The sequence below is a fragment of the Phascolarctos cinereus genome, unplaced genomic scaffold (assembly GCF_003287225.1).
Source record: "Phascolarctos cinereus isolate Bilbo 61053 unplaced genomic scaffold, phaCin_HiC Scaffold_726;HRSCAF=1367, whole genome shotgun sequence".
Classification (NCBI taxonomy): domain Eukaryota; kingdom Metazoa; phylum Chordata; class Mammalia; order Diprotodontia; family Phascolarctidae; genus Phascolarctos; species Phascolarctos cinereus.
This window is the reverse complement of record NW_027556098.1, coordinates 258,451,564-258,470,596: the sequence shown is the minus strand read 5'-3', so window position 1 is coordinate 258,470,596 and position 19,033 is coordinate 258,451,564. Positions and strand designations below refer to the sequence as shown.

At 36.9% G+C, this 19,033-nt stretch overlaps 1 pseudogene; it reads right to left on the bottom strand.

Moving 5' to 3' along the window:
- The window catches only part of LOC110215597 (BTB/POZ domain-containing protein KCTD5 pseudogene), a 103,138-nt pseudogene that overhangs the window by 37,555 nt on the left and 46,550 nt on the right, over positions 1 to 19,033 (bottom strand).

Below are 19,033 nucleotides of genomic sequence, written 5' to 3'. Positions count from 1 at the left end.
CACTAAAAAAAATAAAAAGGAATTATTTACTGGAGTGTTAGCTCCTTATATGAATGAAATCATAGGTCCAATCTCCATCCCCAATTGTTAGGTGGTTTTTCATGAGCCAAAATGTGCTTTGACCCAATACCCTCAGTTTCGCCCTCTAGAGACTAGGAAAATATGCCTATCAACTATTCCAAATAATAATAGTCTTTCAACTACTTGAAGACACTTATGCTATATACCCCTGTTCACTCAGGACTAATTCTGACAGGATTTTCAGCAAAAGCTTCCATGAGCTATGATACTGTATCAAGGTATCTGGGTTTTAAAACCCAGGCCTCTTGCAAATCTCTCCCTTTGAAATATCTCCCTTTCCTTTTTCATGGCATGTGACTTTGGCTTGTGACTGCAAATAGTTTGATTACCAATGCAAAATGAGGGAGATGCAGTAAAACTTTAATTTAGAACAGCCTATAGTTCAAATCACCAGGTTTTTAAAAATAGAAATAAATGCACCATACACATTTCTTAATAATATAATTAAATTTGCAATTTAAAAAAATGAAGATCCCTATTTCCTTCAACAGAGCTGTGCTTATTTTGCTCACCATTTCTAGTCATTTTCCTCTTGGTGAAATTTATTTTCTCAATATCATTCCTAAAAAGAAAGTCCCTTAAACTGAACAGAATGTTCTTCCTGAATCATTCCATATCTGGAGTATGATATCCTTTTTTGGGGCACCGCAAAGTAGGAGAATCTCTTGGTTTCTGAATTCTATGTTTCTATTAATGCTGCCTAAAATCTCATTACCTTTTTATTTATTTATTTTTACCCTCTATGTTATACTTCTCATTTATTTTTAGTTTTCACATTAGTAAGACCCCTAGGCCTCTTTGACTTTTTCACTATTCTATGACAGCAACACAATACTGCTATCTATTTGATGATAAAGAGGGATGTAATCCTTTATCAACACAGCTTTGTATCTCCTCCTGTGTGATTTGATGGTACCCCTTCCTCAGGATGAGCTCCAAGGTGGCTTTAGCTGCCCATATTTGTGAGCCAGGGGAACTGTGATGCATATAATGATAATGATAATGATAACTGTGCTAAGTGCTTTACAGTTATTTTCTCCTATGATCCTCATAACCACCCTGAGGCAGGTGCTATTATTATTACCATGTCATAACTGAGAAAACTGAGTCAGACAAATATTAGGTGACTTACTCAGGATCAAACAGCTAATAAATATCTGAGCTCAGATTTGAACTCAGGTCTTCCTTACTCCAGGCTCAGCATTCTGTCTACTGTGCCACCTAGCTGCCTAATTGAAGAAACAGCTGAACAAATTATTGGATATTAATGTAATGGAAAATTATTTTGCTCTAATAAATGACAAATATTGAGAATGAATCAAAAACCAGAATCCAGACTGTGACTTCTGGGGGCCAAGATGGCAGACTAAACAGTAAATCACTGTAACTCTCCCATATTCACATCTAAACAATCATGAAATAGTGCCCCAAAACAAATCCTGGAAGAGCAGAACCATCAAAAAGATGAGGTGAAATGATCTTTTAGCTTAAGGAACTTGGAAGATAAGCAAGAAAGGTCCATGTCACTTGGATAAAAGGGGAGCACATTCAAGGACAGGGACCATCCCAGCAAATCATCAGCAAGCCCCACCTCAGCAAACCAGTGGGATGTTCTGAGCCCCAGTGTGGTGGAGCAGGCAAATGCCAACAGCAGGACCCCCTCACATGCCTTAGCATAGCCAAGGGAACCAGAAGACTCCAGCTGCAAGAATCACCATGTGCTTCAGCAGAGCCCTGGGCAAACAAGCATTCTCCAGCAAGACATAGACCAGCTCTCCATGTGCTTTAGTATAGCCCCAGGAATTGCAGAAACACCTCCAATGAGCCTTGGCACACACTAAATATCATCACTAGGACCCCAGCTCAGCACCAGGTAAGCTGCCTGACCCCTACAGTTTACAGCAGCACCAACCACCCCTCCACTCCACTCCTCAGCACAGCACTAGACACAAGGGTCCCTTGGGAGCCTCAGGGCAACATCAGTGCAACACCAAATAAACAGTCAGGGTCTGCAGCCACTTGCACAAGAAGTCTGAGACAATGTCCCTTCTATTCCAGGTGCAGAGCTCAAATTTAAAAGAAAGCCAAAAAAAAAAGCAAAAAACAACAAAAAAAAGAATCTGACTAAAGAAAGTTATTATAGTGATAGGGTAGACCAAGACACAAACTCAGAAGGGACAACAATATTAAAACACCTATGAGTAAAACCCCAAAGAAAAATGAGAAGCAGTCTCAAACCCAGAAAGAACTCATGGAAGAACTCAAAAAGGAACTTAAAAATTAGATAAAAAAATAGGAAAAAATTGAGAGTGATGCAAGAGAATTATGCAAAAAGAGTCAACAGCTTGGAAAACTATTTAAAAAGTAGCATTAGCCAACTGGAAATGGAAATACAAAAATCCACTGAGGAAAACAACTCCTTAAAGAATACAATTGGCAAAGATGGCAGAGTGAAAGCAGCAACTTGCTTGAGCTCTCCCCCAAAGCCCTCCAAATACCTATAAAAATGGCTCTAAACAAATTCTAAGGCAGCAGAACCCACAAAAAGACAGAGTGAAACAAATTTCCAGTCCAAGACAACCTGGATGATTGATCAGAAACATATATATCTCACCGGGCTGGTAGCTGAGCACAGGGCAGTGTGGGCGTGCAGGCAGCAGCAAACCTGAAGCAGGCCTCAGAGAACTGAATTGCGGGCAGCTGTGGTGGTTTCCAGACTCCTCAATCCACAAATGCCAAAGACAACTTAGAAGGTCAGTGGGAAAAGTCTGTTTCTGCGGTGCTGAGACAGGAAGGCAGGGTCTCAGATCCAGTTCCCCAAGAATGCGGCACTGGAGTGGGCAGCTGCTTCCCAAACTTCTGGCCCACAGACTGAAGAGGAATCGAGTGGCTGATCAGAGGGGGATTGTTCAGAGGGGGATTTCAGGGATCTTTCTCCTGGTTCTGAGGCAGGCATCTCTTGCTTTGCCCCTGCTTGGATCTGGGTCACAGTTTTGGGCGGCGGTGCTGGGGTGAGAAGGAGCACTGGCACAGTGGAGCTTGTAGTGGCTGTGGACAGGAAACCTTCCTCACAGTTCCAGGACAGAAAGGAGAGCTTGTGGTCACTAATAGATGACAGCACAGGCCAGGAAAGGAGAAAACACCTCACCCCTTACCATACCACGGTCCCTAAAAGTGTCTCTGAAAACAGCTATATAAACCCCCGAAGCTTGGGTCAATACATTGTCCACATTGGAAGCAGACTCTTACCTTAACAAAGAGTTTAAAACTCAAGTAATTGGCTGGGATCATGAACAAGCAGCTCAAAAAGAGTCAGACTATATTATCTTACTTTGGTGACAAAGAAGATCAAAACATACAACCAGAAGAAGGCAGCAAAGTCAGAGCTCCTATATCCAAAGCCTCCAAGAAAAATATGAATCAATCCCAGGCCTTGGAAGGGCTCAAAAGGGATTTTGAGAAGCAAGTAAGAGAAGTAGAGGAAAAACTGGGAAGAGAAATGAGAGTAATGCAGGAAAATCATGAAAAACAACTCAACAGCTTGCTAAAGGAGACCCAAAAAACATACTGACGAAAATAACACCCTAAAAAAATAGCCTAACCCAAATGGCAAAAGAGGTCCAAAAAGCCAATGAGGAGAAGAATGCCCTAAAAATAAAAATTGGCCAAATGGAAAAGGAAGTCCAAAACATTACTGAAGAAAATACTTCCTTAAAAATTAGAATAGAGCAATTGGAGGCTAGATACTTTATGAGAAATCAAGACACTGTAAAACAAATCCAAAAGAATGAAAAATTAGAAAACAATGTGAAATATCTCATTTGAAAAACAACTGACCTGGGAAATAGATCGAGGAGAGAGAATTTAAAAATTATTGGACTTTCTGAAAGCCATGATCCAAAAAAAGAGCCTAGACATCATCTTTCAAGAAATTATCAAGGAAAACTGCCCTGATTTTAACCAGAGGGCAAAATAGAAATTGAAAGAATCCACTGATCTCCCCCTGAAAGAGATCCCCAAAGGAAAACTCCTAGGAATATTGTAGCCAAATTCCAGAATTCCTAGGTCAAGGAGAAAATATTGCAAGCAGCCAGAAAGAAACAATTCAAATATGGTGGAAACACAATAAGGATAACACAAGATTTAGCAGCTTCTACATTAAGGGACCGGAGGGCATGGAATATAATATTCCAGAGGACAAAGGCGATAGGATTACAACCAAGAATCACCTAATCAGCAAAACTCAGTATAATCCTTCAGGGGGAAAAATGGTCATTCAGTGAAATAGAGGATTTTCAAGCATTCTTGGTGAAAAGAGCAGAGCTGAGTAGAAAATTTGACTTTCAAATACAAGACTCAGGTGGAACATGACGAAGTAAACAGAAAAGAGAAATCATAAGAGACTTATTAAGGTAGAACTGTTTATATTCCTGCATGGAAAGATGATATTTATAACTCATGAGACCTTTATCAGTATTAGAGTAGTTGGAAGAAAAAAATTATATGTATGTATAGATAGATAGATAAATAGATAGATAGATAGATAGATAGATAGATAGATAGATCGATCGATCGATCGATAGATAGATAGATAGATAGATAGATAGATAGATAGATAGAGGGCACAGGGTGAGTTGAAGATTAAGAGGTCATATCTGGGGAATAAAATTAAGGGATGAGAGAGGATTATATTCAGAGAAGAAGAAAGGGAGAGGTAGAATGGGGTAAATTAGCTCACAAAAAAAACAGAAAAGAAAATGCTCTTATAGTGGAGGGGAAACGGGGGAAGGTAAGAGGAAATAAATTAATCTCATTCTCATAGGATTTGGCTTAAGGAGGGAATAACATACACATTCAATTGGGTAAGGAAATCTGTCTTACCCTACAGGAAAATAGGGGGAGAAAGGGATAAGAGAGCAGGGGGTGATAGAGAGGAGGGCAGGTTGGGAAAGACGGTAATCAGAAGCAAATACTTCTGAGGAGGAACAGGGTCAAAAGAGAGAATAGAATAAATAGGAGGGCAGGATAGGATTAAGGGAAATAGAGTTAGTTTTTCACAACATGTCTACTATGGAAATGTTTTGCATAACTGCACATGTATAATCTATATTGAGTTGCTTGCCTTTTCAATGAGGGTGGGTGGGGAGGGAGGAAGGGAGAAGAATTGAAACCTAAAGTTTTAAAAACATATGTTTAAAAAAAATGTTTTCACATGCTACTGGGAGATAAGAAATACAGGAAATGGGGTACAGAAGTCTGTCCTGCCCTGCAGGAAAATAGAAGGGGAAGCGGATAAGAGAAGGGGGGAAGAGATAGAAGAGAGGAGAGACTAAAGGAAGGGATATTCAGAATGCATGCCATCTTGGGGTGGGGGGAGGGTTGAGATGGGGTGACAATTTGGAACTCAAAATCTTGTGGAAGTAAATATTGAAAACTGAAAATAAATAAATGTATATATATATACATAAAGAATACAATTGGCCAAATGGAAAAGAAAGTACAAAAGCTAATTGAGGAAAATGACACCTTAAAAGTTATAATTGGACAAGACAAGTGGAAGCCAATGACTCTATGAGACATCAAGAATTAATAAAACAAATTCCAAAGAATGAAAAAATGCAAGAAAATGTAAAATATCTCATGTGAAAAACAACTGACCTGGAAAATAAATCCATGAGAGACAATATTAGAATCATTGGACTACATGAAAGCCATAATCGAAAGGAGGACCTGGACAGCATCTTTTAACAAATTATCAAGGAAAACTGCCCAGATGTCCTGGAACCAGAGCACAAAATAGGCACTGAAAGTATCCACTGATCAACTCAGAAAAGAGATTCCAAAATCAAAACTGCAAGAAACATTACAGCCAAATTTCAGAATTATTAGGTCAAGGAAAAAATACTATAAGTGACCAGAAAGAAATAATTTAAATGTCAGGAAGTCATAATCAGGATTACACTGTGCTTGGCAGCCACATCATTAAAGGATCAGAGGTCACAGAACATGATATTCTGGAAGGCAAAGGAGCTAGGACTACAACCAAGAATCACTTGCTCAGCAAAACTAAACATAATACATCAAGGGGAAAACATGACCATTCAATGAAATAGAAGGATTTCAAGCTTTCATAAGGAGATCAGAATTAAACCAAAAATTTGATCTCCAATATCAAGACCCAAGACAACCATGAACAGGTAAAAAGGGAAAGGAAAACATAAGGGATTCAATAGAGCTAAACTATTTATGTCCCTATACAGGAAGATGATGTTGTAATTCTTAAAAATTGCATCACTAATAGCACAGCTGGAAGAAATATATGTGGAGAGACAGTACAAGAATAAGGGGAATTTAAAGGAATGAAATAAAAAAGTTAAAGGATGACAAAGAGGAGCACAATGGGTACTGAAAGAAGGCAGTGGTAGAACAGAATAAATTATTTCACAGAAAGAGGTGCAAAAGATGTACTACAATGGAAGGGAAGATGGGAGGGTAGGCAATAAGCATCCCTTCAACCTTACTCTCATCATATTGGCTCAAAGAGGGGATTATGTACACAATCAGTTGAATATGGAAATCTGTCTCACCAAACAGGGAAGTAGGAAGGGAGGACATCAAGTAAGGGGGGGGAGGGTAGACTGACAGATGAGAGGGCAGATCAGGGGAGATGATAGACAGAAGTAAAACACTGGTGAGGAGGGGAAGGGTGAGAGGAGAAAGGACAGACAGGAAGAAGAATAGGATGGAGGAAAATAAACAAGTAGCAATCATAACTTTAATGTGAATGATATGAATTCTCCCATAAAATGGAAGCAGATAGCAGAGTGGATCAAAAACCAGAATCCTATGTTGTTTATAAGAAACACAGTTGAAGCAGAGAGACACACAGAGTAAAGGTAAGGGTCTGGAGCAGAATTGATTATGCTTCAGCTGAAGTTAAAAAAAAAAAAGAGCAATCCTAATCTACACATGCAAAAATATTTATATCAGCCCTTTTTGTGGTGGCAAAATATTGGAAATTGAGGGGGTACCCATCAATTGGGAAATGGCTGAACAAGTTGTGATATATTAATGGAATGGAATACTATTGTGCAATAAGAAATGATAAACAGGCAGATTTCAGAAATCTACCTGGAAAGACTTATACAAACTGATACAATGTGAAATGAGCAGAACCAGGAAAACATCGTACACAGTATCAGCAACACTGTGTGACGATCAACTATGAATGACTCAGCTCTACTTAACAACACAATGATCCAAGACAAGTACAAAGGACTCATGAAGGAAAATGCTATCCATATGGATCCAGATAAAGAACTGATGGACTGTGAATGCAGGCTCTGAAGCATACTTTATTCTTTCTTATGTTTTTTTTCTTTTGATCTGTTTCTTCTCTCACAACTATGACTAATATAGAAATATTTTTACATGATAACACATGTATAAACTATATCAAACTGCCTACAATTTTCAAAAGAGGGGAGGGGAGGAGGGAAAAATTTGAAACTCAAAATCTTGTAAAAATGAATGCTAAAAATTTTCTTGACATGTAACTGGGGGAAAATAAAATACTATTTTCAAATGACAAAGATTCTAGATTCAGAGAAATTAGGGAGGATTATTGAAATATTAATATTGAGTGAGCTCACATAGAGTGAAGTAAATGGAACCAGGAGAACATACAACGACCACCATAATGTAAAGGGAAACAATTGTTAAATGTTTCAGAACTCTGATCAGCTCAGTGACTGACTGATTAGGACATCAGAAGACTAATGATTAAGCACAATTCCCACCTCGGCAGAGAGGTGATGGTCTAGAGGTGCAGAATGAAACATAAGTTCTTAGATATAACCAAAATATTGATTTGTTTTGCTTGACTGTATCAATTTATTAAGGAAAACATATTTATTGTGTCAGTGATATTTAATTTTAATTTATTATATTTTATTCTTGCAAATAATTTTATATTGTTTTATGGTCTAAATTAACCATTTATTAATAACATCTAATTATATATCATTAAACTTACTAATAAATTATAATATTTATTTATTTGATTAGATTATTATTACTTTATTGTGTTAGTAACAAGGAGAGGAAAGAAGAAAGGAAGGAAGGAAGGAAGGAAGGAAGGAAGGAAGGAAGGAAGGAAGGAAGGAAGGAAGGAAGGAAGACTATATTTCTCTTACTATATTTCTCTTAATATACATTAATTTAATTAGCCTTCTTGGATGTCTTATAAAATATTGGATTTTTATTGACCTTGAGTTCTATTAATAATTTGACTCTCCTATGATCCTCTTTCATATCCAGCAAAATCTTCCCAGTCTTGTATGTGTGGAGTTTTTTTTTTAACTCAGGTGTAAGACCTTTTATTCACTTTGATATTCTCATAAAATTGTGGTCTCATTGATGTAAGTATCCCCACCAATGGAGCAAATGGCAATCTGTACATTACTGTTAATTCTCTGAGACTCTTTTCATGGGCTCCTATACATCTTCCAATAGGGGTCTACCCAATCAATACACTGGGGGCAGGGGAGGAGGTTCCTCTGGATTTTGTGATATTATGCAAATACAAATGCAGCCCCTGAACATAACTCAAAGATACCTTATTCTCATTACATGACTGGCTGGCCTTTTTTTCTAGGCATACACACCTTTGTGACATCTTTTACATCACTTCTTCTGCAAGATTCTTCATTGCTAATATGTTGCCTCCTATTCATGCTCATCATGGGCCTCCATGGCTCTTAGGGGCACCTATAATTTTAATTCTTTATAGATTATGGCATTCTATGTCTTGTACTTCAAGAAGAAGAATATTACTATCAGTTAGGTCTTTGTTTATAGGAGAAGTTCTGGGAGCCATTGAAAGTACTGTACAATTTTCCATAGGCAACCCAATGTACTCTCTGGCTTCTGCTCAATTCTGGGTCTGGCTTTTTTGCCTTACTACAGGGTCTGTCCAAATACTGAATACTAGCCCTATAGATCAAATGAGATATTAATTGTAAAGCACTTAGCACAGTGCCTGTCCTGTCCTTCCCTCACGTCTACTCACCATTAGTACCTGCCCTCTGAGATTACTCTATAATATCTTATATGTACCTAGTTATTTGCCTGTTGTCTTTCTCATTAGAGTGGGACCTCTTTGAAGGTAAGAAGTACCTTGCTAGGTGCTAGGTTTGTCATTTGTGTCCCTAGAACTCATCACAGTGCCTGGCACATAGTAAGCATTTAATAAATGCTTGTTGACTGACTTATTGACCCATGTGACTTTGGCTAAGTTATCTCAAATCCCTTGACCTCAGTTTCCTCATTTATATAGAGGGGAAGTATCTAGTAAGATAAACTAGAATCTTTTATACACCTAAATTTATGATTTCATATTTTTATTTTTTGCAGACTTTGTTCCATATTCCCAACTCACTTTTTGTGACAAATTTTCACAATCTATCTCCACAAATCTTTTTGTATGTGATTTAAAATCTGTTTATTTCTGACTCCTGAATTATATTTTCTAACTTTTTTTACATCTTTCCACATGCCCACCTTTGTAATGAAGTCAACAACTATTGGAGTCTCTGTAGATTTAATTTGTAAGGCTTTGTCAAGTTCTTCATAGAATTTCTCTACTTTCTCATCCTCTGCCACACAGATGTTGTCACATAAGCTACAATTATTTTCATTATGGTCTTTTTGAAAATGTTCATCTTCAGCACTGCAATAAAAATAATCAAGTGTCCTACGAAATTATATTTTCATATTTCCTTTGGATAAATGACAAAATCAGATCCACTATTTGCCTGTCCAAGGAGAATCTGTGAACTATCCTTCCATTTAGCCATGGCTTCTTTTTGTCCTCTGTTTTCATTTATTACAAGGGTGTAAATGTGTCTACAACTTCTATATGGCTATGGGACTTGAGCCTGCTGAAGGTCTGCTACCTTAGAATAGTTTCACAAATGCTTTCTATAAGCCATATTATTTTATTTGAAAAAAATTCAATTTATACATAAGCGGTAGTGCATGTGTATTGCTTATGTAGGTTATGTGTGTACACATGAGTCTGTCTGGATGTGGCTCACAGGGAAGCATGACTAGATGTCTCTAGAGTTTCCCCTACCCACTCTTCTCCAAGGATTATTTTGATTCTGCAAACTTCTTCAATTCAATTCAATTCAACAAGCACTTAATAAGTATCTAATAAATGACCAGCTCTGTGTTAGGTGCTACACAAAGACAAAAAAAAAAAATCCCGTGCTCAAGAAGCTTACATTTCCTGAGGGGAAACATATGTAGAAATAGGTATATACAGGATACATACAAAGTAATTGTGTGAAGGAGGAAAGAAGCAACACCTAAGGCAATCAGGAAAGGCCTCATGGTGAGTGGTGATGGGCTTCTCAGAGGTGAGAAGGAAGAACATTCCAATCATCAGAGACAGCCTATGCAAAAGCACAAAGGTAGGAGACTGGATGGAATATCCAGGAAAGAGGAAATGGTAAGTTTGTCTGGAAAATAAAGTGCATGAAGGTAGTAATATGAACTTAGGGTAAAAAGACTAATGAGGGGAGGAGTACAGACTGTACTTTAAAAGGGCTTTTAAGGGTCAGACAATTTTATATTTCATATAATGAATGTGGCAGGGAGCCACTGAAGTTCCTAGAGAAGAGAAATGATGTGGTTAGGCCAGCATTTTAAGAACATCATCTGACAGCTATATAAAGAATAGATTGGAAAGGAGAAAAGTCTTAAAGAGAGAAACCAATCAAGAAGTTATGGCAATCATCCAGCTGAGAGGTAAGGAGGGTCTGAACTAGGGAGGTGTTCAAGTGAGTGTAATAGATGTGAGAGATGCAGAGAACTATTTGGAAGAAGTTATTGGAAAAGAGAGGGGAGGAAGTAAAGCAAGTGAACTGGTGAAGATGATCCCAAGGTTGGGAACCAGAGTGCCTAGAAAGATAATGATGTACTTGACAGAAATGGGGAACTGAAGGATAAGAGGTTACTTGAAGGGAAAAGTAATGTACATCCACACATAAGAGTGCAATATAGATAATAATGAGTAAAAGGAAATTTAAAAGGAAGGATGATATATACAGAAGAAGAATTAGGAAAGAGAAACATCAGGAAACCCAGGGAGAAGGGAGTGGTTAAATAAAGTCAAATAATGGTGTCAACAGAGAGATCAATAAAGTTGAGAACTAAGAAAACAAAAACATTGGATTTAGCACTTAAGAGCTTATTAGTCACCCTGGACATAACAGTTTCAGTCAAGATGAGGGAACAGGAATGAAATGGCAAGGGGTTAAAAAGTGTATGGGAGGTGAGGAAGTGGAGGTTATGAGAATAAGTAGCAATGAAAGATACAAAGATAGAAGATGATTGAGCAGAGTGAAGTGATGTGGTTTTGGGTTTTGGGTTTTTTTTTTTAAGAATGAAGGCACTCTGGACTAAATTGTATGCAGAAAGGAAGTTGCTGAATGGCATTTTAATTAATGTTTGTTGGATTGAATCAAATTATTGAATTAACCTAAAAAGTTCCCTAAGCCTTCAGATTTTCCACTAACAAAGAAAATGGACATCACATAAGTAGAAGCAAACCCCAGTGGAACTTACATGATCTAAGATAACAAGCATCTGTCCTTCCCTAAATATTTAGAAAACAAATCTTGATTAATTACATTTTTTTCTGAACAGAGTGAAGATAGTGTTTTGCATATTCACAAACACATAGGATTAAACACCTAGCATGCAACGAAATCGTATAGAATGTATTTTTAAAAGCAGTGAAAACATACTGATAGTGCTAAATAAAGAGACAAAAACCATCTGGTTGTAATTCAACAATGTCAATCATATGGAGATTGAAGGAGTGGTTATTATTTGATTCTATAGATATCAGAGATATCATGCCAGTGAAATTTAAAGAACCCTGAAAACACTTGCAGTCTTTTAGCAAAGTAGAGACAAATGAGTTTAGCATTTATAAAGCAAGAACTACTGGGTAAAATAGGAAGCTATCAGGCTATATATTTCCTCCTCTTTTCTTTTGCTCCAAGTAAGCCACTATTCTACCAGTATGGCTTCATTTTGCTCCATCTTCCAGTACTGTGCCCCCCCCCAACCTATTCTACTTAGAGTTGTTCTGTGGATATATTTAATGCCACTTTCATTGAGTATGTTTTATATCACTTGACCCAGACGCAAAACCTGATATTTACAGCTCTGATGAAAATTATTTCATCTGGAAACTTGTAGGGGGAAATAATTGGCCTCTTTTTTTTTCTCTTGTGGTTTCTTAATGTTTTAACTGTGGGGGTTTCCTGAAAAGTTATAGCTAGAACATGACTAGCAGGGCTTTGCCATGAGTCAGTCATTGTAAAAGTACACTTCTACCTTGAGAGGAATGTTATGGTAGTCATCACCCATTGAAACTACTTTTCACGTGATGGCTGCCATCCCTGTGCCTTTTCAGCATCTCACCTCCTATTGCTGTGGTGTACCTTTAGGGTGATGTCTTTTTCTCATCTCATCCCCAACTCCCATGGAATAAGAGTTACACAGGCCCCTTTTTCAAGGAAACTATATCCACAGTCCAAAAGTCCTTTCTGCCTGTCCTCTCAGTCACATCTCCACCCCTCCCTAGCCTGAGCTTCTTATTCCTAGGTTCTTCAGTCCCCCTTGAAAAGTCCCCTTCCTTGACCTAGCCACTCCAGATCTTAAATTGTGTTATAAAGCAGCAATCATCAAAACTGCTTGGTACTGGCTAAGAAATAGAGTGGTGGATCAGTGTGTGAGACACAGTATGTGAGACACAGTAGTCAATGATTATAGTAATCTGTTATTTGATAAACCCAAAGACCCCAGCTTCTGGGATAAGAACTCACTATGACAAAAACTGCTGGAAAAACTGGAAAAGAGTATGGCAGAAACTAGGCATAGATCAAAATCTCACACCATATACCAAAATAAAGTCAAAATGGGTTCATGATTTAGATATAAAGGCTGATACTATAAGCAAACTGGGAAAGCAAGGAATAGTTTGCATATCAGATTTGTGGAGAACAGAAGACTTCATGACCAAACAGGAGATAGATAACATTACAAAAAGCAAAACGGATAACTTTTATTACATTAAATTGAAAAATTTTTGCACAAAGCCAATGCAACCAAGATTAGAAGGAAGCTAGAAAACTGGGAAAGAATTTTTACAACCAGTCTCTCTGATAAGGGCCTCATTTCTGAAATACGTAGAGAATTAAGTCAAATTTATATGAATACAAGTCATTCCTATGAACAAGCAGTTCTCAGATGAAGAAATTAAAGCCATATGTAGTCATATGAAAAAATGCTTTAAATCACTATTGATTAGAGAAATGCAAATGAAAACAACTCTGAGGTACCACATCACACCTATTAGATTGTCCAACGTGACAAAACAGGAAAATGATAAATGTTGGAGAAGGTGCGGGAAAATTGGAACACTAATACATTGTTGTGGAGTTGTGTAATGATCCAACCATTCTGGAGATCAATTTGGAACTATGACCAAAGGGCTGCAAAAATGTGCATACCCTTTGACCCAGCTATACCACTTCTAGGGTTGTACCCAGAGCGATCTTACAAATGGGAAAAGGACTCACATGTACAAAAATATTTATAGCAGCTCTTTTTGTGGTGGCAAAGAATTGGAAATTGAGAAGATGCCCATCAGTTGGGGAATGGCTAAACAAGTTGTGGTATATGAATGTAATGGAATACTATTGTGCTATAAGAAATGATGAACAGGCTGACTTCAGAAAAACCTGGAAAGACTTTTATGGTCTGATGCTGAGTAAAGTGAGCAGAACCAAGAGGACTTTGTACATAATAACAGCCATGTTAGAGCTGCAAATCAGATAGAAAAGCCTAGTGGTCCTTAGAGCACAGCAACAAAGCTGAAGTAATTCAGTCTTTAGTGTCATTTACATGAACAAAAACCATCTCCACTTCTGATATTGAACTAGACCAGGAGTAGAGAACCTGTGCCGTCAAGGCAACACATCGCCCTCTAGGTCCTCAAGTGTGGCCCTTTGAGTGAATTTAATCAGTCAATTTACCTTGCAGCCACAGGTGAGCCACCTCTGCATTAGACAGTACCAAAGACTGGTGGTGAGAACTATCTTTGCTGAATTTTCAGTAGCTACATCCACTGAGAAGTTTGGGAGTGTAGCACCTGCTATTAACAGGTCATATCTCCACAAGAATTGCTTTCTCAGATTATGATCAGAGGGTTAGGCTGAAAGAAAAGATAGTTTTTGGTGGAAGAGTGAGGGTGGGGGAGGGATTGCTATACCCTGGGACCATCGGATCAGATTACCAATCTGTCTCTGCCTGGATCAGAGGAGAAGAGGTAATCAAAGTGGCAGCAATAATTGGACTTGCTTGGCATATGCTGATGCCTGGCTTTCTCTCAGGGCACCTTATCTCAGGTCACACAGCAATCAGCAAGGGCAAGTCTAGAACCCAGGCCTCCTGATTCCAGGTTCAACACCCTTTCTAGGAGCCTTCCTCAATTCATTTCTTTGTCTATTTCGCCAGCCAGAAGAGGTATTAGAATAGTACACTTCAGTTTAAAAAAGAGTGGTTCAATTCTTATGTGTCTCTCTTTTTCCTTACACTTTTTCTAATTTTCTTTTGCTGGAAGCCATGTTTTAATTGTTAATTTCACCATTGGATGGTCTCATGCTGTATTCCAAATTTATTTCAGGTCATTTTTTCACTTCAGTTTGATTATGCTCATATCATGGCTTGAGGAAGAACTGGCAAATTTTGAAAAATATGCGGAAAGCTTAGCTGGCATGTTGGAAGGAGCACTAAATTTAGAGTTAAGGGGTCTGACTAAATTCTGGCTCTGCTACTGCCACTCATGTGACCCTAGGCAAGTAGACATGATTTTTGGTGAGGGAGTTATTTTATCTCTCAGTTTCCTTAAATGTAAAAGAAGGGATCGGATTAGGTAATTTTTAAGATCCTTTCAAATTCTAATTGTTCTTTTCTGATAAAGATCACTCAAAACTTAAAAAAAAAAAAAGGAAGGACATCCCAAGAATAAGGCTTTAAATTTCCTCTCAGAAGTGAATAAAGCCTATCTTGAGGTCAAGTATAAAGCCTGTTTATGACATCCTTATTACATAATATTTACATTATTCTAATAACTGTTATAAATGAGTTTATCCATCCTGAAGTTTTTTGTAGAGAAAAACTCATTGGTGGCCACAGAATATTTAAAACAGTTGGTTGTCATTATAGTCCAAATAAATGAACTGTGAGGTTAAAACGCATTCCCTATTTTTCTCACGTCTCTAAAGTGCTAACGCTTTCATTTTAGAAGATATGATCATTTCCCCATTTCCCATAGAAAACCATCAAAGAGCATCAGAATGCAAATATGAAGCAACAAATCAGAAGTTTGTGCAAAAATCATCAGCTTTGCTCATCAAATTTTTCTTTCATCATCAAAAGGTAATGAAGCTTTTAAACTATCCTTTCAGTATAAAAATGTGATGTTATTTTTAAAAACTATTCAGGAGTAACAACTGATGAAGGAGTCTGAAATTCATGGAGTTTAGGCATTTTAAATAATAAAAACAATAATAACACATTTTATGATGCTTTGAAGCTTATGATTCATATTCCTTCTAAAGAGATATGTAGAACAAGTACTATTGTACCCATTTTTGAGATGAGGACTTCCCAGAGTCAAGCAGCTGGTAATTATCAGAAGTGAGACTTGAACCCAGGACTTCTTATTTTGAGAAAAGTGATCTTTTCAGTATAACATGCTCAGGAATGATAAAAAGTAAGAAACTTCAAAATCCTTTTGTCTGTTAATTTGTCAAAAAAATGCTCACTATCTTATTTCCCTGGTGGGACATTTTACTATTACCCAACTTAAGAAAGATGTGGGCAGGATGCAAAGGATGGGGAAAATTATAATTTTGACAATAAAGGATTCATGAACAAAAGATACATGAAGGGTACTACAGAATGGAAATGAGATGAAAGGGGGACACCAACTACCTTCAAAAAGATGAAGGATTATTACATGGAAAATAAAACCAGATGCTCCCTACCTCCCCTGGGAACAGGACAAAAGTAAATGGCTTTAAATTTACAAAGAAAAAACTTTCTGGCAGTGTCAGGAGACAATTGGCCAGGTTACTGAAGATTTTAGAGTTTCTTTCCTTTCAGCCTATAAGAATGGCCTATACATGCTTATCATCAGTCTGAGAGTATCTGAACATAAAATGCCTAAAAGTAATAAAATATACTAAATGACCCTTTGAGGTACCTTCCAACCCCATGATTTTGTAATTCTATGATTTTCTTTTTGTCCATAAGCCACTATACATTAGAATATTATGTGCCATTAGATGTATGAATTTCAGGTACTGAATTTAAATATATCTATGAAATTCATTCATGCACATGGATTTCATTAAGTTCAGTGAAGCAAATAAAATTTGTTGTTATAAAAAGACTTTTGACAGCTCATAATTACATAAAAATAAATGCATCAGCTGAAGAGTGGAATGAAATTAAGATGTCAGTACTGATAGATCTCATAACTAAAATTTTCAAGGGACACTTAAGAGCCAAGTAACTTTTTCTAATTTATATAGTTATTGTATTAAAATGGTAACCATTAGTTATAAAGTGACTCAAGGATAATTATTTAATTCTTAAAACATCATGAGGATTTTTAATTTTTAGAAATTATGTACTGAATTTTCCTCTATTAAAATGTACTTTGCTAATTAAATCAGGAAAGACTAAAATGGCCACGAGAAGTCAAATCACTTGTATGCTTGGACCAATTTACAGAATAAGGAATGGCTGCTTCAATGTTTAAAAATGAGCAATTACATAAAGTTCAAGTTAAAAGGGACAATTATGTAAGTTATAAGTTCACTTAAAGGTTAGTAATTGACAGTTTGACATCTCTTAACTAGCTTTTTTCTTTTTAAATACCATTAAGTTTTAAGAAGGAAAAACAAATCAAGAGGAAAACAACTTAAACTTTTTAAGTGTATGATTAAGATCACATGATTCCAAAATACCCGTGATGAAAAATGCTATCCACCTCCAGAGAGAGAACTGATGAACTTTGAGTACAGATTGAAGAATACATTTTTTACTTTCTTTATTTTTTCTTTTTGGCATATATATTTTTCTTTGCAACATGAGTGATATGAAAATATGTTTTGCATAACTTCACATGTATAATCAATTACATGTTTTTTGTCTTCTCAATGGGTCAGTGAGGGGTGGGAGGAAGGGAGGGAATTTGAAATTTGAAATTTTCAAAAATTAATGTTAATTTTTACATGTAATTGGGAAATATTTAACAAAGTAATATTTTAAAAGACCATGTGGCAAAATAATAAGTAAACCATAAGCAATGTATAGAATCGATTTGACACCTGTACAAGATTAGGGCTCGTTTTGTCTCTAATATAGTATATAACAAGCAAATTATTACAACTTGGAAAATTAAATCCAGTTGCTGACTCAAACCAATACAGACCAACAGGTGTTACATAAAGCTACCGATACTAATGCCAACTCCCTGACCACCTAATGGGCAATCTAGTGCAAACACAGTTGCAACATCTTTTGCCCCATTTCTGGGTCCTTTGACAAAGTCTCTTATGATAACATTGTGAACAAGGTGGGGAGAATGCGGATAGATGATGAGGTCAATGACAAGATCTAAAAAATAATGAATCAATCCTCCTCAATCCATCCCTGGCTCTAGCTTTTCAACATTTTAACCAAGTCAAGCCACATCAACAGATATTTATTAAGTGTCTACTATGCATCAAGCACCATGCTAAGCGCTAGGGATACAAAGAAAGATAAAAAACATTCCTTTTCCTCAAAGAGCTCACAATCTGATGGGAGAGACAACATATAAGTGGCTATGTTCAAAGGACATGCACACACATATACATACATACTCTGTAAAATAACTATAGTATCAGAGGGAAGAAACCAGCATTAAAGAGGACTGTGAAAGCCTTCTTTCAGAAAAGGGACTTTATATTTTTTCAGCCAAAGACAAGGCTTATTAGAACATCCATCATATTGGGCAGACTCTTAAGGAGTCTGAATGCTAGCGAGCTATTAGCTAGATTGTAAGAATCTGAGCAGTGGCTAGATTTTAAGAATCTAAGCATTTGGCTAGATTATAAAAACCTGAGCCCAGAAAAGGAACTTTAGCTGTGATGAAGGAAGTCAGTGACTAGGATGAGAAAGCATAGGTTGTCTGTTCATTAGATTTGTAAGCTATGTAAACTCTACCTAATATAGCATATGATTAAGTCAAGATCAAAAGTCTGAGACATGTCCAAATAATTGGGCATTGCTAATAGTATGGAATTTAGAATAATTATAAAATTCTATGATTGGGTGACACAAATCCCAAAATTTCTTAAGTACAAGGCGGGAGGTTATAGCTGGGCAACTGTTCATGTGAAAAATGTGGAGATATTAGTAGAACACAAGCTTATTAAACCTCAACATTCTTGAGTGGGTTGCAATAATAGACACATGTAACAGAGATCATATTTCTGCCATACGCTCTTACCTGAGCATACCTCATCTGAACTATTGTATTTTGCTCTAAGTAACATATTTTAAGAAGAATGTTGAAAACCTAGAATGAATACAAAGGAAAACCACCAGTGTGGTAAGATAGCCAAAGACAGTACCATAAAAACTGGTTACAGGAACTAGGAATCTTAGCCTGAAGAAGACTAAAAGGTACCAAATAGCTATTTTGACATACTTGAAGGGATGTCACGTGAAAGAGTGGTTAGATTTGGTCTGCTTAGCAGAATTATAAACAATGGACAGAATATTTGGAATTAACTTACAAGATATCTCATGTGTT